This window comes from Schistocerca piceifrons, chromosome 8, assembly GCF_021461385.2.
Source record: "Schistocerca piceifrons isolate TAMUIC-IGC-003096 chromosome 8, iqSchPice1.1, whole genome shotgun sequence".
Taxonomy (NCBI): domain Eukaryota; kingdom Metazoa; phylum Arthropoda; class Insecta; order Orthoptera; family Acrididae; genus Schistocerca; species Schistocerca piceifrons.
The window spans coordinates 398,210,021-398,237,365 of NC_060145.1; the positions used below are offsets into that span (position 1 = coordinate 398,210,021).

Genomic DNA, 27,345 nt, shown 5'->3' on the forward strand with positions numbered 1-27,345 from the left:
ACAGTGCGGAACTGTATCGAACGCCTTCCGGAAGTCAAGAAAAATAGCATCTACCTGGGAGCCTGTATCTAACATTTTCTGGGTCTCATGAACAAATAAGGCGAGTTGGGTCTCACACGATCGCTGTTTCCGGAATCCATGTTGATTCCTACATAGTAGATTCTGGGTTTCCAGAAATGACATGATACGCGAGCAAAAAACATGTTCTAAAATTCTACAAGAGATCGACGTAAGAGATATAGGTCTATAGTTTTGCGCATCTGCTCGACGACCCTTCTTGAAGACTGGGACTATCTGTGCTCTTTTCCAATCATTTGGAACCCTCCGTTCCTCTAGAGACTTGCGGTACACGGCTGTTAGAAGGGGGGCAAGTTCTTTCGCGTACTCTGTGTAGAATCGAATTGGTATCCCGTCAGGTCCAGTGGACTTTCCTCTATTGAGTGATTCCAGTTGCTTTTCTATTCCTTGGACACTTATTTCGATGTCAGCCATTTTTTCGTTTGTGCGAGGATTTAGAGAAGGAACTGCAGTGCGGTCTTCCTCTGTGAAACAGCTTTGGAAAAAGGTGTTTAGTATTTCAGCTTTACGCGTGTCATCCTCTGTTTCAATGCCATCATCATCCCGTAGTGTCTGGATATGCTGTTTCGAGCCACTTACTGATTTAACGTAAGACCAGAACTTCCTAGGATTTTCTGTCAAGTCGGTACATAGAATTTTACTTTCGAATTCAATGAACGCTTCACGCATAGCCCTCCTTACGCTAACTTTGACATCGTTTAGCTTCAGTTTGTCTGAGAGGTTTTGGCTGCGTTTAAACTTGGAGTGGAGCTCTCTTTGCTTTCGCAGTAGTTTCCTAACTTTGTTGTTGTACCACGGTGGGTTTTTCCCGTCCCTCACAGTTTTACTCGGCACGTACCTGTCTAAAACGCATTTTACGATTGCCTTGAACTTTTTCCATAAACACTCAACATTGTCAGTGTCGGAACAGAAATTTTCGTTTTGATCTGTTAGGTAGTCTGAAATCTGCCTTCTATTACTCTTGCTAAACAGATAAACCTTCCTCCCTTTTTTTATATTCCTATTAACTTCCATATTCAGGGATGCTGCAACGGCCTTATGATCACTGATTCCCTGTTCTGTACATACAGATTCGAAAAGTTCGGGTCTGTTTGTTATCAGTAGGTCCAAGATGTTATCTCCACGAGTCGGTTCTCTGTTTAATTGCTCGAGGTAATTTTCGGATAGTGCACTCAGTATAATGTCACTCGATACATCCATTGTGTCTGAGGATCCAGTGAGATCTAGGTCCTCAGCGGATGCCAGAATCTCCACCTCATCCTCAGACACAGAGCTTGTAGGTAGTGGTGATGTGCGTGCCACTGCTGCCTTGGTTCTTGGGGGTCTTTTTCTTTTTATGTTTCTCTCGCTGTTCCTTAGGTTTGTCCAGCTGGGAGGGCTTCACTGTTTCAGTCTCAGGGACTTAGGAGGACCATCAAGCCCTACAACCAGCTACCTGTGGTTGCTTCAGCTACTGGCGGGTGTCAGCTTTGCCACTGGTAGGAACCTGGGAGGGGAGTGACCCAAGGGATCCCTTCCTGGCAAGAGGAGCCAAAGAAGACTTACGCTGTGGGGACTGCCGTCCCCGATGGTTGGAGGGGTGTTGCTCCTGAAGTAGGTTATGCAGGAGCAACAGGGAGGGAAGTGCCCCCCCACCATCAAAGGGGCAGATGGAGTCTGAAGGCTCTGAGAGTCAACTGTACACAGAGGAACAGAAGATGGTAGAACTGTTGTTGTAGTGGCGGCATAGTCTGACTTCATATGTACAGGATGTAGCCTCTCATATTTTCTCTTAGCTTCAGTGTTGGTCAGTCGGTTCAGGGTCTTGCATTTCATTATTTTTCTTTCTTTCTGGAGAATCCTGCAGTTTAGCGTGCAAGACGAATGGTGCTCTCCGCAGTTGACACAGGTGGGAGGAGGGGCACAGGGAGTATTGGGATGTGAAGGACGTCCACAATCCTGACAGGTGATGCTGGAAGTACAGCAGGAAGACATATGGCCGAACATCAAGCACTTAAGGCACCACGTAGCAGGAGGGATATATGGCTTCACGTCACACAAAGGTAGACCATCACCTTGACCTTCTTGGGTCATCCTCGGAGGCCAAGATGGAGGCACTGGTGGCAACTTGGTTATCCCTCAGACCCCAGTGGACGAAACGGATACCTCGCCGCTCTAAAATGGCGCGCAGCTCATCGTCAAACTGCGAAGGAAGGTCCTGGACCATATTTAAGCTCTTATGGGACGTGATGGAAACAGAAACATCCCCCAGCTTGTCACAGGTGAGTAGTGCCCATGACTGGGCAGTGGATGCTGTTTTGATCAAGACCGACCCTGACCACATTTTGGACAAGCCCTCCACCTCCTCAAACTTGTCCTCTAAATGCTCCACAAAAAAACTGAGGTTTCATTGACAAGAAAGATTCCCCATCAACTCTCGTACATATGAGGTATCGGGATGAATAAGCTTCACTGCCATCCTTAGCCTGACGTTCCTCCCATGGTGTGACCAGGGAGATGGGGGAGGGGAGGGGGGGGGGGATGGGACGATTTGGGGTCGTTATTTCATAGCACTGAAGTTAGATCTTGATCGCTTAGAGACCGCTGGTGTTTGACCACCAGCAAGAGATGACTTACTATGCTTGATGGTGCGTCATCCGTCCTGATGCCACCAACTCCGACCAGGGGCTCCACCCAGCCACAGCAAAGGTCACCTGTCAGGATGGCCATTGTCGGGAGTCCCGATGCCCCTGGGTGACAGGCAACTACTCCTTGGCACAGGCATCAGCAGAGCGATCCCTGTGTGGTCAGGGGGCTACAACCAAAAGGGTATGTGGCGGCCTCACAACAATGGACTGGCTACCATGCTGGATATCACGTGCAAATGAGCTAAGAAGTCCATTATCGTTGACAGCGCAGAAAGCAATTCTGCACAGAGGATGGAGGGTGACCTCGCCCAACAGCTGGAGAATGAGCAAAAGTGCAGATCCACGCTGACGAAGGATGCGAGAGATCTCAGCGCATGATGACACTATGCACCATGTAAGGCGCCCTTCACCAATTGGCTCGCTCTTCAAGAAAGTTTTGAAAAATGAATTCTTTAACCAGTTTGTGTCCTCTTATTTTGTTTTGTGTCATTACTACCATGCCTGGAAAGTGTTTCTGACAATGCATTGCTACTTGATTTTCCATAGTTTAGGTGTATTCTATTTCTCCTTAAAATTTGTATGCTGTGATGAACCACGGGCTGGCTACAGCTGCCAGAGACTGTGGGTTTTGTGTGCGCACAGGCGTGCGCGCACGCATGTGTGTATCATTTTTGACAAAAGTCTTGTTGGCCGAAAGCTAACTTTCCGATAGCCTTTTGTTGTGCCTTTCTGCGACTCAGCATCTCTGCTATATGGTGAGTAACAAACATTCTTTTCATAATATTTTTACATTCCATCCTGGATTTTCCATTGTTTTACTATACACATGTTGTAGAAACAGTTCATAAGAAGAAAAAAGGAGATGTATATTACCTGTAGGAAACAATTTGGTTGCATACTACAGTAATAAATATTCTGAGAAGAGCAAACATCATGAATCAATACAGAAAACTAGCTATGTAAATTCGTGATATGTTGGGTAAAGTAAATGAAGTAATCAAATGGTCATTTTAAGAAGTAGGAAAAAAACATGTAAAAATCATATACCTTTAGCGAACAGGTATGTTACACAAGTTAAGTGACATCTTGAACTAATTTATAATGAACAAGAGGGAGGGGAGGTCTTAGCAATGGATCCACTACGACGCTTGTCCAATATACATGGTGGCGCATGAAATTTGTTACCAATTGTTTCTTTCACAATTTACGACGCACATTAGATATCCCACTGGGATCTCTACAGCAGTACCAGCAGAGCTTGGAAATACAAATGAGTTACGAAATGACGTGTAATTCACGATACTGCCGCTACGAGACTGGTAAGCAGTAATGGCTAACAATGGAAGACTGACAACACAGCAACGATTGGCAATTGTGTTCTTTTTCATTAAACGAAAAGTATTATTGTGACTCAGAGGCATTTTCGACAACAGTTTAACACATGATGGGTCCCTTGCAAAAAGACCATCCATAGGTTGTACGATAAATTTGTACAGGAAGGAACAGTATTGGAAGCGAAGCGACCTCCACCTAAGCCTGTTTGTTCGCCGGAGAATACTGAAGCGGTACGAGTTGCTGTACAGAGAAGTCCCGGGAAATCGTGTAGAAAGGCAGCAGTGCAACCGGGAATATCCAGACACTCCGTTCAATGCATTCTTAAAAGTGACCTCCATACAAGATAACCTGTGTACAGAAGCTCACTGAAGAACACAAGCAGCAGTGGGCGGAGGATAGGGAAGAAACCCTCAACAACATTTGGTTTTCAGACTAGGTGCATTTTCATTTAGATGGTGTGGTTAACAAACAAAGTGTACTCTTTTAGGCCACTTAAAACCCACAAGTGCTTCATGAACGACAACATTATGCTCCGAGGATTACAGTGTGGGCAGCAATTTCCAGTCACGGACTTACTGGACTGTTTCTCTTTGAAGAAACTGTGAACAGCGAGCGTCATTTGAGCATGCTTCGCAATAGCTTCATTCCACAGCTTCTTGCTACTGCCTTGCCCTTCAACACGCAGTGGTTCATACAAGATGGAGCAAGGCCACATACTGCAAACACTGTGTTGGAGTTTTTACACGAGCATTTCGACATGTAGATCATTTCACTCAGGTCTCCAGGTCGCATCAATGATGGACAAAATTGGCCCCACAATAGTCCAGGCCTCAATCCATGTGACTTTTTTCTTTGGGAGTACCTAAAGGAAAAAATTTTCCCGAAATGTCCACGTGATTTAATGGAGCTCAGAAGACTCATTCTTCAAGCTTGCAGTGAAATTATGGAAGACATGTGCCGTAGGGTAATCACTAACTTCAGTTTTCGTTTGAAGGAAGTTAGGAAACTAAATGGTGGCCATATTGAGCATGTGCTGAGTTAGAACATATCTCCATAGACGGCTCTTCATTGTAGTATACGTTCCTTTCAGATTGTATTGACAATAAAGTTTATATTCAAAAACAAAATGGTAACACATTTCGTGCGCCACCCTGTATATGAAGCAACCCAAAGACAAATTTTCCATCAAAGAATGTTACGCAATAAAATTCAGTATCAACAGTTTACCAGTTGTAACAGTTTTTAATAATGATTTTCTATTGGGAACACAGAAAATTGGTTCATTAATACCATGGATAAGAAATCTTATCAATGTTACATCCAGCACCCTACATAAAACTACAGAAAAAGTAATGCCTATTAGGAATATACTCGCAACAAGTGAGTCAATCAGAACTTGGGGTCTGAGTGATCTGCTTCTGCTTTCTAACCTTTCCAAAGCCAACCTTCTTTCCTTCTTGGGGCAGGATTAATGATTCCAGAAGCTTGGTATAGTTTTTTCTACTTTTACATGTTAATGAAAGTATCTGCCTGGAGTGTAGCCTTAGAATATGGAAGTGACGTGCTCATGATAAACAGTTGAAACAAGACAAAAGAAGCTTTTGAAATGCATTGCTACAGAAGAAAGTTGAATATTAGATGGGTAGAGCAAGTAACTAATGAGGAGGTGCTAAATCTAATTGGGGAACAAGAAATTTATGGCACAATTTGACTAAAAGATGCGATTGGTGGATAGGGCATCATGAGAGATAAAGGAATTGTCAGTTCAGAAATACGGGGAAGTGGAGGTAAAACTGTAGATGGAAATCGAGGTTTGAACACAATAAGGAGGTTAAAATGGATGTAGCTTGCAGTACTTGTATATTTTCTTCACTGAGTGTACCACAGCCATACACTTACTGTTAGCACCGCCCCACCCCCCCACCCCCACCCCCCCTCCCACCCACCCCCAAAGTTCAGTTCAGGCTATTATTTATTAGATCCTTTCTTTTGTTTCACAATCAGTAGTTTTGGTTTTTTAAGCCATTATCCAGTGATTATCTTTACAGAAAAGAACACTATATAGCCAACGCAACAATGTAACACAGTGTGCTTTTGTATACAGCTAACTGCTTAAAAAGCAACAACTGGTTGTGAAACAAGAAAAAGTTTAAATAAGTAACAGTCACAGTGCAAAAATAGCCGCATTTGTTCACTGCAGTAGTTAGGCAGGGATGATGAGGCTTGGACAGGATGAACTAGCATGGGGAACTGCGTCAGACCAATGACTGGACTAAAGACAGCAGCAGCAGCGAATGCGAATGCGACAGCAGCAGAAGCAGCAGCAGCAGCAACAACAACAACAAATTTGCTGCATCAGTATTGTTAGGAATTTCACCTCCGGAATGCAGTTCTTATAATTTTACAGTTTTCTGAAGCAAATTTTCATTATGATATACAGTAGGGAAACATGTCGATCCCATGCAGACATTAATGTGCTTGCATATACAACAATGTTCTGAGTTAGCTGGCTAGCTACTAGGTTATTCACACACTTTGTTGGGACCTCTATGAATGGCTTCCCAGGAAGTTTATGTGCTGATTACTTTTGTCAGTGCTGGTAAGTTTTTGAATGAGTTTGTTTGACAAGCACCAGAAATGTGCCTTAATCTTTTTTCTTCAATGAGATGCATTTGGTTTAGAATGGCACTGAAGGTAGAGAAAATTGGGAAAACTGAGGTTTTGATTGTGATCTCTATCAGTCTCTCAAATGTTACACACTACAGAAATCATACAGTGGCTTTTTGCAAACAATGTATGCTAAAGTTTCGGTGAATAGTAATGTAATGAGGTCACACTGAAAGACCGTGGATGGATATGCATCATATGAAGATGTTAAGTTTTGTATAATTACAACAAAATTGGAGAATGAAGGCACCTGAACAGGACAGCAGAAATTTCTACAAACTTGAGAGTATTTATTCACTAGTGAATACGGCAATGCTTTGCGGTTGCTACCTATGTATGGGAATTGTATATACATCCTAATTACCTTTTCCTCCCGTTCTCTATCCACCTCCTCCCCCGTCCCCCTATTTTTCATCTCTCTTCCTCATCCCCCCTATCTCTATCCACCATATGCTCTCTCTCTCTCTCTCTCTCTCTCTCTCTCTCTCTCTCTCTCTCTCTCTCTCCATCTCCTGCTCCCCATTCTCTCTGCCCATGTCCTACTTCCCCAAGAATGACGTATGAGAGAAATCTGTGCAGCTGCTGGCTGGATCTGTCAGGATTCATTCAATGCCAAAACACCCATATTATTACATAGTGTAACCTCCATGGGTGGCATGTGCTGACTCTAGCATCCAGTCAATCATACACATGGCGAATTCTGTCCTGCCTGCTCGACCTGTTCACGTAGTTCTGCAACAGTTGTTGGTTGACGAGTTGCACATGTCACTTCTTGTCCCATCATATGAGTCCTGAGATCATACTGGGCAGGCAAGCTGCTGCACGTCTTGTACAGGACGTTGAGTTTCACAGGCAGTATGTGAGCGAGCATTACCCTATTGGAACAACACATCACTTTCCTGTTTTCAAGAACGGCAACAGAACAGATGTGATAACATTCTGCAGATACAAAGCACTGGTTAGCAACCCCTCCAGAAACACCAAAGGTGAATGAGAGTTGTAGCTTATCACATCTCAGACCATAAGGCCTGGGATGGGGCGAGTGAGTACTGGATGCATGCACTCTACGTGACAGCGCTCACAAGGTCTACATTGTATGCAAAAATGACCATCACTTGCATGCAGGCAGGATCTGCATTCATCTCTGATCACAGCATGCCACTCCATCTTCCAAGTCATCCTGTGACAGTGCCAGTTGAGCTGTGTATGTTGATGCTGTAGCATGAGTGGAAGATGGGCTATAGGTGTGTGTGCCTGTAGTCCCACTATCAATAACCTGTTCACAACAGTTCGTGTTGAAATGTCTCAGCTCTCAAGGCCTCTTATCTGTGCTGTGACAGCTGTACAATCTGCCACTACTGTCCTTACAATATGACAATCCTGGCAGGCATCTGTGCTGAGTAGACACCCAGAAACTAGTCTATGTGTGTGAGAATGTTCAAATAGCCACTGATACCAGCACCATTGCACAACTGGCACAGCAATGGCTGTTCTCGGAAAGAACCATCCTGCCACTCAGAAGGCCATTATTTGACCCCTTTCAAAGTCGCTCTGTTGGTTGTAGAAAACATGACTGCATCTCTGTGGCTTGGTTGCCCGGTTGCTTCACATGTTTGCATTACACTGAGCCTTCTGGCTGGGAGCATTCCATATTTTGGGTAGACACGGACGTTGCTGTGGTAGCTAGTCCACTATGCTATTTGTTGGCAAATGACATTGAAACCATTATCAGTACATCTGCTATACCCAAGGTGGCATAAGCTGTCATCAGATAAAAATTGACGTCATCTTTCCAGGTGTACTAATTTTTTTCCGGCAGCATATATGTGAGAAGCAATTTGTCAAGGGTTGAAATGCTCTGCTATCAAAGTTAAAATGGACTATGAGAAAGAAAATGAAACTGTGCATTTTCACAGCACAGCCTAAGTCTGTGAAAATGTTTAGTAGAGTCTCATGTAAAATTATGAAGTAAATCGATGAAGAACTTTGAGACTTTTGCTAACATTTTCCCTTTATATATTACATATCTATTTATGTACCACATATATTTAAGAAATATGCAACTTATGCCATCCCATGTTTATTACAATAATGTGTAAAAATCCGAAGTAAATCGATCAAGTTTTCGAGATTTCTGGTAACAAAATTAGTCCTTTATATATATAAGGACCAGAGTGTAGAATGTTAGACCCCAAAATCAGACAGATAGGATAGAAAATTTTAAAAGGGAAATGGATAGGTTGAAGTTAGATATAATGGGAATTAGTGAAGTTCAGTGGCAGGAGGAGTAGGACTTCTGGTCAGGTGAATACAGGGTTATAAATGCAAAATCAAATAGTGGTAATAATGAGTAACAAAACAAGAGTGCGTGTAAGCTACCATGAACAGTGTACTGAACACATTATCGTTGATAAGACAGACACAAAGTCCATACATACCTCAGTAGTACATGTTTACATGCCAACTAGCTCCGTAGATGATGAAATTTAGTTGTGATGGAAAAGTAGGAAAAGGAAGAGAAGGAAAAATACTAGGTGACTATGGACTGGGGGAAAGAAATGAAAGAGGAAGCTGCCTGGTAGAATTTTGCACAGAGCACACTTTAATCATCAATAACACTTGGTTTAAGAACCATGAAATGAGGCTGTGTACCTGGAAGAGACCTAGAGACACTGGAAAGTTTCAGACTGATTACATAATGGCAAGACACAGATTTCAGACGTTGATTTAAAATTGCAAGACATTTCCAGGGACTGATGTGAACTCTGACCACAATTTCTTGTTATGAGCTGTAGATTAAAATTGAAGAAACTGCAAGAAGGTAGGAAATTAAGGAGATTGGACCTGGATAAGTTGGAAGAACCAGATATTGTTGAGAGTTTCAGAAGGAGTATTAGGCAACAGTTAACTAGAACAGAGGAAAGGAATACAGTAGAATATGAATGGGTAGCTTCAAGAGATAAAATGATGTAGGCTGCAGAGGATCAAATAGGTAAAAAGAAAAGACCTAGTAGAAACCATTGGATAACACAGGATAAATTGAATTTAATTGATGAAAGGAGAAAATATAAAAATGCAGCAAATCAAGAAGGTGAAAGGGAATACAAACATCTAAAAATGAGATTAGAGGGCAAATGTAAGGAATTATAATCATGTTTCACTAGGGGAAAGATAGATAATGCCTGCAGGAAAGTTAAGGAGACTTTTGGAGAAAACAGAAGCAGCTATATAAATATCAAGTGCTCAGATGAAAAACCAGTTCAAAGCAAAGAAGGGAAAGTTGAAAGGTGAAAGGTGAAAAGAGTATATAGAGGGTCTGTGCAAGGGAGATGAACTTGAAGGCAATATTATAGAATTGGAAGATGCAGACAACTGATTGACTGATTAATTGAGAGGAGTTATGGGACCAAACGGCGATGCCATCAGTCCCACGATTCGGAAGGTAGTCAGAGAAGAAAGAGGGTCCGCTAAAAGCGGACAGATCCAATCAGGGGAACAAATTATAAAATAATGAACATTAAACACACACAGTAAAAGTCATAATGGGTAGAACCAAATCCAAAAACTGGAAAAAAGTAGGCGGTCATGGGGTCACAGACCGAGAAGACTGGAAAAAAAACCACAACCAACCTGCCCCTAATCCAAGACAAAAGTAGAACCTTATACCTGGAAATAAAAACCACTTTCACGGAGGAAACTGAGGACCAGTTCAACCACCCGTGGATTGTCTGCTAATATTAAATTTAAGGAATCGGAAGACTATACTTAACACAAAGGGCCAAAAGAAGGGAACATTCCTCCAATATGAGGGATGTCGTCAGTCTGGCTTCACAACCACACTGTGGGGTTGGGTCACTATGTAGGAGGAAACAATGGGTGAGCCAGGTATGACCAATGCATAAACAGTATAACAAAGTGGACTTCTTCTGAGAGGAGCAGAAGGAAGAGTGCCAAACTGCAGTAGACTCCTTGATTGTGCGGAGTTCATTAATATGAGCAATAGCGCTCCAGATGGCATTCCACTTTTGGGCAAAGAGAGATTTGATGTAGATCACATATCTGCAACTGGAATCGTGAAAGGGAATGGGGGCTAAGTATCTGCTTCTCTAGCCCAATGCTCAGCCAGTTCATTTCCTGGGATGCTCATGATTTGGGACCCAGAGAAAGACAGCTGAGCAGGCGGCACACTCAAGGGCAGAGAGAAGGTCATGGATAGCAGAGACCATAGGTTAACGAGAGTAAGATCGGTCAATAGCCTGCAGGCTGCTCATTAAGTCTGAACAAAGTAAAACACTGTGGAGGGAGGCCTGAGGAACAAAAAGGAGGGCCCTGTGAAGGGCTACAAGCTCTGCTGAGAACACACTACATGAGCCCGGCAATAAATGGTGTTCTAAGCCAGTAGGAGACATGAAAGCATATGCCACTGTATCAATTGTCTTAGAATCACTAGTGTAAGAGATGGTGGCACCCTGGAACTCTGATAGGATGGCACACACAAGACGCTGGAAAAGCATAGGAGTGACAGAGATCTTAGGACCCTGGAATAGACCAGTCCTACTCCATGGTCTAGGCACCATTTGGGGGTGGGGGAGGGGGGGGGGGGGTTATGAGAGGAAAAACAAGGGGCGCAGTCCAGTGATTGGAAGTGGAGATCCTGACAGAGGGAAGTGAGACGCATACCAACCAGCAATCCCACTCAAGGGCGGGTATTAGATGGAAGACATCCCTCACTGGCAAAGAGCACAGGGTAACAGGATGGTCAGGGAATTGGCGAATGGTGATTACATAAGAAGAAAGGAGTTGGCTACATCGTATGTGTAAAAGGGGAATCCCCACTTCTGCGAGGAGACAATCAATGGGACTAGTGCGAAAAGCACAATAGCCAGATGCACCCCACAATGACGGACAGGGTCGAGCAGTTTCAAAGTGGAAGAAACTGCTGAGCCATAAACCTGACTACCATAATCTAGTCTGGATAAGACCAGAGCACGGTAAAGATGGAGAAGAGTGGAATGATCTGCACCCCAAGATGTGTGGGCCAGGAGATGGAGAGCATTAAGCTTCTGCATACATGTACTCTTTATGTGGCGAATGTGGGGCAGCCATGACAGTTTGCTACCAAAAATAAGGCCCAATAAATGGGACTTTGCTACAACATCGAGGAGCTAGTTACCTAAAGAAAGTTCTGGATTGGGGTGTACTATAGGTCAACGGCAAAAATGCATAACCCGTGTTTTAGAGGGAGAAAATTGGAGGCCATGGGAGGTGGCCCACGCAGAGGCCTGTTGGATGGCGCCTTGGAGCCGGTGCTCAGCAGATGCTATGGAGTGGGAGCTGCACCAGATGCAAAAATCGTCGATATACAATGCCCGGGGTGGGGGTGGGGGGAGGGGGGGGGGGGGAGTGTGACACTTAGTGCAGAACCTTGTGGGATACCATTCACCTGAATCCGAGGGCGCTGAGTGAAGTGCCAACTTGAACCTGGAAGAGCTGGTGAGATACAAACTCATGGATACAAATCAGAAGGGGACCACAGAAGCCCCAGTTATGGAGGGCAACTAAAATGTGATGGCGCCACACCATCTCGTATGCCCTATGTTGGTCAAAGAAGACTACGAGAAGGTGCCAGCGGTGAGAAAGCCTGTTGGATGGCTGATTCCAATCTGAGTAAATAGTCAGTTGTAGAGCATCCTGCCTGGAAACCATACTGTTATGAGAACAAAAGGCCCTGAAATTCAAGTACCCAACATAATCTGAAGCTGACCATCCTCTTGAGCAGTTTACAAAGTACATTCGTCAGGCTACTTGGGCGGTAGCTGCCGAGAGACATTGGGTTCTTCCTGGGCTTAAGGATGGGCATAACTATACTGTCTCGCCAATGTGACAGTAAAGCACCTGCGAGCCAAATGCAGTTGGAGACCCTGAGGATATGTTGCCTCTGGGGAACGTCCAAGTGTTGGATCATCTAGTTGTGGAAGGAATCTGGGCCTGGGGCCGTGTATCAGGAAGAGGTAAGAATCTGCAAGAATTCCCATTCAGGGGTGCGTTATAGAATTCAGCTTGGTGTGGCATGAAACAGAGGGGGATCTGTTCATCTCTGTGTTTCTTCTGAAGAAAGGTAGTAGGACAGGAATAGGAAGCCAATGCCGTCGGGAAGTGTATCGTGAGGTGTTGCGTGAGGACCAATGGATCAGTGCCCAGGGCACCTTGGAGGTTAGGACCCTGAACATGTAGCTTGGACCACACCTGCGATGAAGAGGCATACGTCTCCAGGGAGGAAACAGAGTGCTCCCAGCATTCATTTTTACTCTGCTTAATAAGGTATTGCCTTAGAACTGAGACACTTAAAACCGAGGATGTTTGCCTGTGAAGGGTGTCGCTTAAATCGCTGCAGCACCTGTCGGCAGTCCTGGACAGCGACGGCAACATCCTTGGTCTACCATGGTACCAGTCAATGATGAGGGGACCTGTGGATAGGGGGATAGCAGTGCCAGCACCATGAAGAATTGCGGCAGGGATGCCTTGCATGTCTACATCAATGGAATTCGAGAGGGAGATGTCAAAGTGCACAGTAGACATACATAAAGTCCAATTGGCCCTGCAGGATGCCTGGTGGCAGCAGGGGAACAATAGAATCACCTGAAAGTGGTCACTTTCACAAAGGTCATCATGGGATGACCAATGTAGGGAAGCCACGAGGACACGGGAGGAGATTGTGAGATCGATAGCAGAGAAGGTGCCATGAGCGGTACTGAAGTGGTTAGGGGAACTGTCATTGAGGAGAGACAAATTGAGGTCTGTGATAAGTTGGTCAATTAGGAGACCTCTGCCCATTGAAGAGACACTCAACCACAGTGGGTGGTGGGCATTGAAGTCCCCAAGGAGGGGAATCAGGGGCAGGAGTTTCTGGATTAAGGTAGACAGTTCAACGTAAGGAAGTGACCTGCCTGGAAGTGATTGCCAGAGTTGTTCGGACTTGAATCATTATTGCTTCCAAGTTGGTATATAGGGGGATCCAGTCACTAATGACATTGGAGCGAAGCAAAGTGCAGCCTCCACCAGATGCTACCTCAGTGCCGGCATGATTCCAACAGAACGTCCGATAACCAGGAAATGTTGGAGACTGGTCATCAAGGAAAAGTGTTTCTTGAAGAACAAGACGGAATGCAGAATAGGAGGAGACAAAACGTTGCATTTCGACTGCATGATCATGTGGCGAGAGTCCAAGTTAGACATAAAGGTCAGTACCCGTCACCAACAAGGATGGGGTGACATCCATAAATCTGTCAGACTCAGGTTGTGAGGAGTGAGATGGCACCTCCAGGGGCATCGGGGGTGCCTTGTCTTCGGATTTATGTTTTTTCTTCTTCTTCTCTTTCAGAGGTGGAGGAGGGCAATGCACAAAGGGAGTACAGGCATCTGCAAGAACTGGAACTGACAGAGAGCGGGTGACCTTCGGGCACACAGATAGTGCGTCTCGTGGCCAAGTGGTGGCAGGAGTCATCCAGCCTGAGACACACCGGGGAGATGAGTCCAGGAGGGAGCCCTATCACCGGCAAATGCTGAAGAAGGGGGGCACTTCTTTGATGAGGTGAGGGGGAGGGGGAGGGGGAGGGGAGAGGGGGATGGGACTGGGGTAAGGAAGAAATAGGAGGAGGAAACAAAGTAACAGAGACAAAAGTTGAAGATAGTGACTCTAGATGGAGTCTCTCACACTTTTTGCGAGCCTCAGGATAAGACAAGCGATCTAGGGACTTGTATTCTTGGATCTTCATTTCTCTCTTGTAAGCAATTTCTCTCTTGTATGCCAGGTAATCCGGTGAGCAAGAGGAGTGGGGGTTAGCACAATTGACACACACAGATGGTGGAACACAGGGGCTTCCCTCATGGATTGGGTGTCACAGTCACCATGCAGAGGGTCTGCCATACAAGTGGAAGACATATGCCCAAAACACAAGCACCGAAAGCACCGCATAGGTGGAGAGACGTACAGCCTCACGTCACATCTGTAGCATATAACCTTGACCTTCTTTCGGAGGGTATCCTCCTTGAAAGCCAGAATGAAGGCACCAGTGTTGGTGTGGTTGTCTTTGTGACCCTTCTGGACACGTCGAACAAAATGAACACCAAGCCACTCCAGTAATAGACACCAAGACATTGCCAAGATGATTACAGGCATGAAGAGCTGCGGAATGGGTGGCAGAAGCAGCTTTGATCAACAGGGAACCCAACTGCATCTTACTGAGACTCCATTTCACCAAACTTGTCCTTGTTATTTTCCAAGAAAAACAATGGCTTTGTGGCGATCTGTGTGTCCCCATCCGTCCTAGTACAGACGAGGTAACAGGGACAGGGTTTCATCCCAAGACGGCGACCCTGGCCCTCCTCCCATGGTGCAGTCAGGGAAGGGAAGGTTGCTGGGTCATACAAAGCAGCATTCAATGATCCTTCACCATTCAAAGTGATGGCCATTTGAGAACGGCCAGAATTTTGCAGCTTTATGCGCCAAGCCTCTGCTCTCATACCACCCACTCGGACCAGGGACTCTTCCCATGGGCGCCACCCAGCCACAGCAAGGGCCGTCTGGCACGACGGCCAATGTCGGATGTTCTGATGCTCCAAGAAGATAAGCAACCACTCCTTGGCATACATGGGGAGGGAACAGCTCAAATATCAGTAGTGTGATCCCTGTGTTGTCAGAGGGCTCAGGCATATGGGTACATAACAGTCCCACCACATGGACTGGCTACATGTGCTGCAGGGTGGAAGGGGCTACAGCGGAGGAGAGAGAGAAGGAAAGGAGAAGAAGAATCCACACAGTAGATGCTAGGGAGGGAGTTCTTCCCCAAATGGCTCACACTAAAAAAAGTAAATTTTGAAGTGGAGGTCAAACCTCAAGTGGGGACCTAAATGCCAAAAAGGACGAAAGAACAGGCAAAAGGAACAAAATTTTAACCAATACAGGAAACCAGGTGGATAGGCAGGTCAAAATAAATCAGAACATTGAGAGATGCCAGTGTTTTTTGTGGAAAATATCGAGGACAAGTTTGGTGAAGTGGAGTCTCCCAAGTAATATGCACTCGAGCTGCCTGTTGATCAAAGCTTCTTCTGTCAATCAATCTGCAGCTCTTTGTGCCTGTGATCATCTTGGCAATGTCACGGTGCCTATTACTCCTCACCAATCCCAGAATATGGTCCAGAGAGTGACTTTTCATAGGGATCTCATCCTGCAAACTGATGATGAAATCCGAGCTAATCTGGAGCGGCATGGCATTCATTTTGTTCGATGTGTGCAGAAGAAGTGAGGATAGGGAGGGAGGGCACGGTGAAGGGAATGCAACCGGGGGCCACTTGTGCGCCACGCACGAACTTACGAAAGAACCGTGAGTCATCTGGGTGGTAAGATGTAGACAATGCTGAAATGGGAGACAGGATACTGTGAGAAGAATTTTACAGAGCACTGAAAGACCTAAGCAGAAAAAAGGCTCAGGGAGCATGAAAGGGAAGCAGTGATTGAGAAGGGAGTGTGAGAGGTTTGTACCCTATCCCTGAAGCAAGCAGCAAAGTAAACCAAAGAAAATCTGGAGTAAGAAAGTTCTGGGAGAAGAAATAAAAACTTTGATGTTCACCAACAGCCTTGTTATTCTGTCAGACCTAATGATGGCCTTGGGAGAGCTGGCCATGACAAAACTCTTTCAAAGGTGTGCAAGATGAGTGAGATTGACGAAATAGCCCCAGAATTCAAGTACAATATAATAATTCCAATTTCAAATCAGGTACTGACAGGTGTCAATATTCCGAACCGTCAGTTTAAATAGTCATTGTTGCAAAATACTAAAACGAATTCTTTACAGAAGAATGGAAAAGCTGAACTTCGGGAAGATCAGTTTGGATTCTGGAGAAATGTAGGAACACATGAGGGAATACTAATTCTATTGACTTATCTTAGGGGATGGATTAAGGTTAGGCAAACCTAAGTTTGAGAAGAAATAAAAACTTCGACATTCACCAACAACATTGTTATTCTGTCAGACAGAAAAAAATTAACTTGGAAGAGCAGTTGAATGGACTGGACAGTTTTTTTAAAAGGAGGATATAAGATGAACATCAACAGAGCAAAACAAGGATAATGGAATGTAGTCAAGTTAAATCAGGTGATGCTGAGGGAATTACATTAGGAAATGAGACATTTCAAGTATTAGGAGAGTTTTGCTATGTCATCATCAAAATAAATGATGATGACCAAAATATAGAGCATATAAGATGTAGACAGCAAATGGCAAGAAAAGTGTTTCTGAAGAAGAGAAATTTGTTGACATTGATTATAGACTTAATTGTTGGGAAGCCTTTCTCAAGGTATTTGTCTGGAGTACAGCGATGTTCAGAAGTGAAGCACGGACAATGAGCAGTTTTGACAAGAGGAGAATAGAAGCTTTTGAAATGTGGAGCTACAGAAGAATGTTGAAGATTAGGTGAATCGATCATGAAACCAATGAGGAGTTACGAAACAGAACTGAGGAGACACAAAATATGTGGCACAACTTGACTAAAAGAAGGGATCGGTTGACAGGACACATTCTTACACATCAAGGGATCACCAATTTTGTACTGGAAGGAAGTGTGAGGAGTAAAAATCGCAGAAAGAGACCAAGAGATAAATACAATAAGCAGATTAAGAAGGTTGCATTAGTTATTCGGAGATGAAGAGACTTGAACAGGATAGACTAACACGAGGAGCTACGTCAAACAAGTCTTTGGACTCAAGACCACAACACATATATATTTATGTATCATATATGTTATAAAAACAAACAATGGATAATCCAGGATGGAATGTAGCAATATAATGAAAAGATAAGTTGCTAATCACCATTTAGCAGAGATGATGGGTCGCATATAGGCACAACAAAAAAACTGTCACAAATAAAGCTTTCGGCCAGTAAGGCCTTCATCAAAAGTCACTCACACACACACACACACACACACACACACACACGACCGCACACAATAAGTGGCTTCAGTTACCTGACACTGCAGTCGTGTGTGTGTGTGTGTGTGTGTGTGTGTGTGTGTGTGTGTGTGTGTGTGTGTCTTTCTGTCATTTATTTTTGACAAAGAGCTTACTGGCCACTGTTGTGCCTATCTGCTACTCAGCATCTCTGCTGTATGGCGAGTAGCAACTTTCCTTTTCATTACATGTTATAAAATGTAAGACTATGTCCAATCAAATGTCTATTTGAGCACCACATGTACTGTGCAAAAATTGAAGTAAAGGGGTTAAGAACATTTCAGTATTTTTGGTAACCTCATTAAACATCAACATGTCTTTATACAGTAATACAGATTTGGCGAGGTGTTAAAACTGTAATGCAGAGGGTGTGGACGTACATGTCCACTTCCAAGTCACGTGCAGGTCTACAACATTCAATTTTGAAAAACTGAGAAGTGTTTAGCATGACAACACATTATACATGAGGTTGTCCTACAGCAACTGCACACAATGTGAATGCCATAATTTTATACGAGTTTAAAAGTATCGCGATAATCACTGACTTGTTTAAGCCGGGAACCACCATCAGGATTGCCACAAGTTTCCCAAGTGAAATTCCCTGATATCCAGACAAGTTTTAGCATTTTTCCCTGACAAATTTTGAGATCTCAAGTGTAAGTTAAGACGTAAGTTGACAATCTGTCTTTGTAGTTATCATAAAAGAAACAATAGTGCAAGTGAGGAAATATTTAATAAAGCTAGCAATCAGATTGGGTTTCCTGATGTGAACAAAAATCTCAAGCACTAACATCAACATCTTATGTAATGAACTGTTTTACATGGAGAAAGCAAGCCAAATAGTATGTGTGTTTCATTAAGACCACTGAACGTTATTTTAATTCAATAAAACAAAACATATTTTGTGATAAAAATATGCATTTCCTTGGAGTCACGAGACAGATTTAAAATACCTTCACCGATTTCAAAAATAACTTCGGGGAAAAAAATAGGACTCATGCAAGAAGTGTATAAGGGGGGAAAGAATTGTGGAAACCAGCACAGCAGGTGACCACCAATAAAATGTTGGCTCTACTATGTTCGTTATTGTCGGTTATTATCCACTGTGCTGTATCTATTATTTTAAAGGTATTAATATAATAGAGGGAAACATTCCACGTGGGAAAAATATATTTAAAAACTAAGATGATGTAACTTACCAAACGAAAGCGTTGGTAGGTTGATAGAAACAATAACAAACACAAACACTCACACAAAATTCAAGCTTTCGCAACCCACGGTTGCTTCATCAGGAAAGAGGGAAGGAGAGGGAAAGACGAAAGGATGAGGGTTTTAAGGGAGAGGGTAAGGAGTCATTCCAATTCCGGGAGCGGAAAGACTTACCTTCGGGGGGAGGGGGGGGGGCAGGGTGGAGGGGGGGGGGGCAGGACAGGTAACACACACACACACACACACACACACACACACACACATCCATCCGCACATATACAGACACAGGCAGACATATGTCCGCTCCCGGGATTGGAACGACTCCTTACCCTCTCCCTTATAACCCACATCCTTTCGTCTTTCCCTCTCCCTCCTCTTTCCTGATGAAGCAACTGTGGGTTGCGAAAGCTTGAATTTTGTGTGTGTGTGTGTGTTTGTGTTTGTTATTGTTTCTATCAACGTACCAATGCTTTCGTTTGGTCAGTTACATCATCTTTGTTTTTAAATATATTTTACAGGTATTGTGTGATTTGTCTTTCAAGAAATATATGAGTGCATAGCGTACAAATAACCAGCAATTGACAATTTTCATCTTCTTACTTTCCGTACTTTCTAACATATAAACTGCTTTTGAAGTGCCATAATGAACTAGAACAAATAAAATGTCTATAAAATGCTGCATTGTACAACATACTTGTGGTGAGACCGTCACAAATCCCGAAATCCATCGCTCATGCTGAGGAACACCACAGTCTTGGGTCCATGAATAAACCATGAAAGTCTGCTGCATTACACCACACACAGACAGACAGGCAAATTGGTGAGACTAGATGCAATGGGCAGGGCCTGCATATTAGTGGGAACCAAATGGCTTTAGATTGACAGGCCCGATCCATTAGATATACCCGCAGAGACAGCCTGTGGTTTCAGCCCATTTCAAAAATTCACTCAAGTGGCCAGCTATTCACAAGCCACAGACAGCTAGTTGATGAAATGAGACCATGGTGATCAATCCATGCAACAGATAACTTGTTCAAATACTCTGAGAATCAATAACAATGAGGATAAGTAGCAACTCACCATAAAAATGACTGCTGAGCTGCAGGCAGGCACGTAGAAAAAACAATCACACTCTCACAACTAGAATTTCAGCCATAGCATTTGTCAGAAAACAAGAGCACACACACATTCACACAGTCACTCAGACACAACTCAATCTCACATAACCACCGTCTCCAGCCACTGTATCTACAGTCTCTGAGAATCAGAGCCAAAAACACCACTCCTCTTGCCTCCCTGGCTCTCATTGGCAGCTGCTAGGCTAGTGGTAAAAAGTGGTGGCAGCACTAACTGCGAGCTGAGGAGAGTGGTGGGAAGGGGAGAAGCAGTAGGAATGAGGGAGTAGGGAAGTGGAACACATACTGAGCTGCACCCAGCCAGTGACAATGGATGACACCACAGTAAACAAACCATTTCATCTAATGAGACATGTGATTCTTCGTGTGTGTGTGTGTGTGTGTGTGTGTGTGTGTGTGTGTGTGTTTCTTTTTTTCCATATTTCCTTGATTTCCCTGATGCGTTTGAAATTCCCTGATTTACAGAGCCTGTGGCAACCCTGATTATTGCTGGTGTGTATTATACGAACAGCAAATGGAGCTGGTACTTTTACAGGACATCTGATCTAACTATAGCTCCCACATTATGATATGTATGTCCTTTTCTCCAGTCTCTGAGTTACATGAATAGAGACATTATTTCTTTGATTTATCCACCATGCCAGATGACTTCCAGACACATGGTTGTAGAAAAAGGATACAGAAGAATCATACTCTCAGATTACATACTAAATAAGTCAAATGAATTTCAGGGATATTAAATATTTGTGACAGCCCCCCAAACAAAAAATGTAGAACCACCAACAATAATTACAATACTGGCAGAAAATATTTTCTGTAATTTCTGAATAAATTATTTGCTAACAGCACTGTATAGGAAGTACAGAAAGGGCTTGTACCTGACCATCATAGCAGATGCAATAATTGGGTTTTTGATCTGCTTACTTAACTGTTTCATTACCTGTCTTATTTTCTGTCAAATGAATCAAATACGTAATCACTTTATTAAAGAGCTGTATCACAGAGATAATTATTCAAAATGTCGTATTTGGCTCAAAGTACAATGCAGTCACGAACCATGAGCCACAGCTCAAAAAACAACAAGTCAAATACTATGAATAGAATTTACTGAGAACATAAACACAGAGCAAATACACAGTACATCCGAATAAAAACACATAAAAGTAACTTTTCTGTTGTAATAAATCAGGCCTGAAAATTCAGGCTAATGAACATTTAAAAGCAACAAATTAGTCGGATTGTTTTATGCCTATGTAGCATTTCTACATTGTTAACCTCTATTGCCATATCATTAATGTCTATTACAAAGCATTGTCCATTTCTGATTCATTAACTGATGCTGTAACGATGGATATGAAGAGGGAATCTGTTTACCACACGTTCCTAATGCTGATTCTGGAACTGATCTGAGAACATGATCTTGCAAAATTTCACCTACATCATCTACTAAAGGCCATATAAATGTTTCACTTACTCTTCCCTTTCTTGGAAATTTCTTCAGTCAGATCTCAATAATTTAAAGAAACAATCTTTCCCATGAAGTGCTCTTTTTTCCCCCTTTCCCTCCCATTCTCCAGAATTAGTGCTTTCTGTAAGCCTTTGCCAATATCAAATGAAATATCATCCAATTTATTTTCTTCTGTCTCACTCTGCAATAGGAAGCCATTCAAACTCATGTTGCTTTCACTATCATCACACATATCAACTGGACTGGAGTCACTTTCTGAAATAATTTTCTATAATTTTCTTCTTAGTTTTCCTTCTTTTTGGTGTTAAAGTTATTTTGCACAATGTTGATGAACAATGCAGCATCATGCCTATTAAAACTTGTTGAATGAGCTAGGCTCACTGCTTCAGGTGTTCTTAGGTTCATTTGTTCACAGCATTTCAAGAAGTCTGGGTACCAATGTTTACCAGCTTCTCCATTTTTTTCCCCAGGATAGAGGCTTGCTTTTATTCAGTGATGTACCAAAATGAAATATCAATTTTCATAACTCTATTCAAGACAATCCATAGTGCGCTCTGAAGGCAATTATGAGGTACTCAACCAATTAATTTTCATCCTGAACAATTTTTGTAAGAAGCATAATCAGTTTTTTTTAACATCTCTGTAGAGTGGCTCTTGAAACATCAAAGTGTTTTGCTCCTTTTCTCACTGACATCCCAGCCTTCATAACAGCTGCAACTTCTGTCAGAGCTCCCAAAGTAGTTGGTGGTCCTGTCAACCCCTCTCCCCTTCCTCCCCCTTTATCCTTGGCAACTGTCAAAATTAACAGGACAGCTACTGTGACAACGTTTGTTATGTACCTAATAATGAACTGCACCTTGGGCCATGATCATGGTATGATACCACCAAATGGCTCAACTTATAATTTTCCTCCCACTTTAATGGAAGGTTTGTTGTTGCTGCTGTGGTCTTCAGTCCAGAGACTGGTTTGATACAGCTCTCCCTGCTACTCTCCTGTGCAAGCTTCTTCATCTCCAAGTACCTACTTCAACCTACATCCTTCTGAATCTGCTTACTGTATTCATCTCTTGATCTCCCTTTACAATTTTTACCCTCCACACCGCCCTCCAATACTAAATTGGTGATCCCTTGATGCCTCAGAATATGCCCTACCAACCGATCCCTTCTTCTAGTCAAATTGTGCCACATATTTCTCTTCTCTCAAATTCTATTCAGTACCTCCTCATTAGTTACGTGATCTACCCATCTATCTTCAGCATTCTTCTGTAGCACCACATTTCGAAACCTTCTATTCTCTTCTTGTCTAAACTATTTATCGTCGATGCTACAATTCCATGCTGGACTGCTCTCCATACAAATACTTTCAGAAAGACTTCCTGACACTTAAATCTATACTCGATGCTAACAAATTTCTCTTCTTCAGAAACGCCTTCCTTGCCACAGCCAGTCTACATTTGATATCCTCTCTACTTCGACCATCATCAGTTATTTCATCTTCATCTACATCCTCTTCCATTTCCATCATATTGCCCTCAAGTACATCACCCTTGTATAAACCCTCTATATACAGGGCGTTACAAAAAGGTACAGCCAAACTTTCAGGAAACATTCCTCACACACAAATAAAGAAAAGATGTTATGTGGACATGTGTCCGGAAACGATTAATTTCCATGTTAGAGCTCATTTTAGTTTCGTCAGTATGTACTGTACTTCCTCGATTCACCACCAGTTGGCCCAATTGAAGGAAGGTAATGTTGACTTCGGTGCAATCACATCATCAACACAGATTTTCTGTGAACGTTTGGGCAGGCATTGTTGGTGATGTCTTGATTGGACCCCATGTTCTTCCACCTACGCTCAATGAAGCACGTTATCATGATTTCATACGGGATACTCTACCTGTGCTGCTAGAACATGTACCCTTACAAGTACGACACAACATGTGGTTCATGCATGATGGAGCTCCTGCACATTTCAGTCGAAGCGTTCGTACGCTTCTCAACAACAGATTCGGTGACCGATGGATTGGTAGAGGCGGACCAATTCCATGACCCCCACGCTCTCCTGACCTCAACCCTCTTGACTTTTATTTATGGGGGCATTTGAAAGCTCTTGTCTACGCAACCCCGGTATCAAATGTAGAGACTCTTCGTACTCGTATTGTGGACGGCTGTGATACAATACGCCATTCTCCAGGGCTGCATCAGCCCATCAGGGATTCCATGCGATGGAGGGTGGATGCATGTATCCTCGCTAACGGAGGACATTTTGAACATTTCCTGTAACAAAGTGTTTGAAGTCACACTGGTACGTTCTGTTGCTGTATGTTTCCATTCCATGATTAATGTGATTTGAAGAGAAGTAATAAAATGACCTCTAACATGGAAAGTAAGCGTTTCCAGACACATGTCAACATAACATATTTTCTTTCTTTGTGTGTGAGGAATGTTTCCTGAAAGTTTGGCCGTACCTTTTTGTAACATCCCGTATTCCTTCCACCTTCCTGCTTTACCTTCTTTGCTCAGAACTGGTTTTCCATCTGAGCTCTGGATATTCATACAGGTGGTTCTCTTTCTCCAAAGGTCTCTTTAACTTTCCTGTAGGCAGTATTCACCTTACCCCTAGTGATAAGTGCCTCTACATCGTTACATTTGTCCTCTAGCCATCCCTACTTAGCCATTTTGCACTTCCTGTCAATCTCATTTTTGAGCCGTTTGTACTCCTTTTTGCCTGTTTCATTTACTGTATTTTTATAGTTTCTTCTTTCATCAATTCAATGCAATATCTCTTCTGTTAACCAAGGATATCTACTAGCCCTCGTCTTTTTACCTACTAGATCCTCTGCTGCCTTCACTATTTCATCTCTCAATGCTACCCATTCACCTTCTACTGATTTCTTTCCCCCATATTTGCCAGTTATTCTCTAATGCTCTCTCTGAAACTCTCTACAACCTCTGGTTCTTTTAATTTATCCAGGTCCCATCTTCTTAAATTGCCACCTTTTTGCAGTTTATTCAGTTTTAATCTACAGCACATAACCAACAATTGTGGTCAGAGTCCACATCTTCCCCTGGAAATGTCTTACAATTTAAAATCTGGTTCCCAAATCTCTGTCTTACCAATATGTAATCTCTCTGAAACCTTTCAGTGTCTCCAGGCCTCCTCCATGTATATAGCCTTCTTTCATGATTCTTAAACCAAGTGTTATCTATGATTAAGTTATGCTCTGTGAAACATTCTACCAGGTGGCTTCCTCTTTCATTCCTTACCCCCATTCCATATTCACGCACTACTTTTCTTTCTCTTCCTTTTTCTACTATCGAATTCCAGTACCCCATGACTATTATATTTTTGTCTCCATTCAGTATCTGAATAATTTGTTTTATCTCATCATACATTTCTTCAATCTCTTCGTCATCTGTGGAGCTAGTTGGCAAATAAAATTGTACTACTGTCGTAGGCATGGGTTTCGTGTCTATCCTGGCTACAGTAATGTGTTCACTATGCTGTACGGGGCCTGCGTTCCTATTTTTTTATTTATTATTAAATCTACTCCTGCATTACCCCTGTTTGATTTTGTATTTATAGCCCTGTATTCACTTAACCAGAAGTCTTGTTCCTTCTGCCACTGAACTTCACAAATTCCCACTACATCTAACTTCAACTTATCCATTTCCCTTTTTAATTTTTCTAACCTACCTGCCCGATTAGTGATCTGACATTTCACACTCCGATCTGTAGAACTCCAGTTTTCTTTCTCTTGATAAAGACGTCCTTGTGAGTAGTCCCCGCCTGGAGATCCAAGTGGGGGACTATTTTACCTCCGGAATATTTTACCAAAGAGGACGCCATCATCATTTAACCATACAGTAAAGTTGCATGCCCTCAGGAAAAATTACAGCTGTAGTTTCCCCTTGCTTTCAGCTGTTCACAGTACCATCACAGCAAGGCTGTTTTGGTTAATGTTACAAGGTCAGATCAGTCAATCATCCAAACTGTTGCCCCTGTAACTACTGAAAAGGCTGCTGCCCTCTTCAGGAAGGTTTATGTAACATAAAATAATAAAAGATGTGAAAATTCACAGTATGAGAGAGAGAGAGAGAGAGAGAGCTGGAACGACAAATTAAGAACAGAAAACTTATTTTAAGGAGACAAAAACAATGATATACGTAGGAAATTGAAATAGTTGCTTCTGGCTCCCGTAACAACAGCTGGCAAAAACTGAAGGTAGAAACTAAAGAAGATGTATAATATTGGTTCAAGGTACATGCCAGCTCAGGGTACAAGCCTCTCCCCTATTGTCCACAGAAATGCTTGGATAATAAAGACTTTACAAATACATTAGTGAACAGTTTAGTCAAATTCTAGAGAGATAAAATATTACCAGAAACATTATTTTAGGAAATACACATTCTGAATTGTGAAAGGGATTGGCAACTGAAACCTCTAGCTTCAACTTTCTATAGATTTCTGATAGTTAAATTGATCTAGATTATCTCACATGCAGACTCTATAAAACTTACTAGGCTTCACTACATTTTTGACAACAAACTCAAAAAGCCCCAAGACATCATATCTCTAGATCGTATTCCACCAATGCTGGCCATCTCACAGTAGCTATTTACGGTACCAAAAAGAAACTTCAATTATGAAATCTATAAAATTATGAGCAGTTACTATAGTCAGTAATTCTGTGTTGTATTTTTATAGTAGCTATTTAGAAATAGTTCCAATGAACTTTCCATGCCTATATAGGCATTGCTGTATTTAATTATGGAACGAAGTTCAGGAGCATTCCCACAAACACACTATTGGGTAAGAAAATTATTTTTCTCAGCTAATCTAAAGACACAAAATATTTGTCTTCTGTAGTAAATTAATTTTCTGCAGAGACTTAAAGACTGGACAATTCCTCTCACAGCACACATATCTTGCTTCCATTCTACTAAAACTACATTAGACGATAGTTTGATAACTATATGTATGTCCATTTGCTAAGCGATCTTACAGATCCATGCAACAATACTGCAACATTGTGTGGATTAAACTGTGTCCACAAAATATTTACACACCAGAAGTTGATCATAATCCAAAGCATCATTTTATGGTTGTGGAGAGAAATCCGGCTGATGAGGCACTTTCAACAGCACTATGGAGGTGTATGTTGTCAGATTCAAATAGTTCTTCTTTATGCTTAGTGAATTGCCAGATGCATTCTCCTTTATGTAAAGGCACTCCACAGCTCACAAAATGTGGTGTCTCATGCACTTCGAAGGGTTCCATCTGACAGACGATAATGCCTCCACACACAGGGTTTACTTTGTGAACATCCTGTCAACATCAAACTTCTATAGCTGCTGACTTGTCTCCTGGACAGACTTGTATATAGTAAAATAGGCATGGGAGACATTCCAGGCCAGTCTGTCCCCATGAACATGGGCATCTGCAAGCACCAGTCAGCTTGTCCACGGACAGTTGCAAGTAATTTAGGCTACCCTTTAGACTTGCTGTTGGCATGATCCACAGTACAAGGAGTCATTGTACAACCTGTACTGTCATGTAGGGTACAAAATCTTGTATTTACAGTCTGCCACTGATAGAGGGACACCATGCATGGTAAGCGTCACCTATAGCCAATTCTCACAGTATACTTGTCAAGTGTCACCACACTACCTTTTAACATATACATTACAGCCACAGCTTACTGATGGTGGATTTTTAAGATCTGCCAACTTATGGGCACAAATATGCTACAGTAATATGGCAAGATATTTGCAGTCAGAGTGGCAAGCAGTACAGTATGAGGAAAGTGCCCT

The 27,345-nt window shown here is 42.7% G+C and overlaps 1 protein-coding gene across 1 annotated transcript in view; it reads right to left on the reverse strand.

Annotated features, from left to right (window-relative positions):
* LOC124711881 (histone-lysine N-methyltransferase SETDB1-A-like) overlaps positions 1–27,345 on the reverse strand; it is a 228,766-nt gene that overhangs the window by 10,936 nt on the left and 190,485 nt on the right. The gene's annotated exons all lie outside the window — the stretch shown is intronic.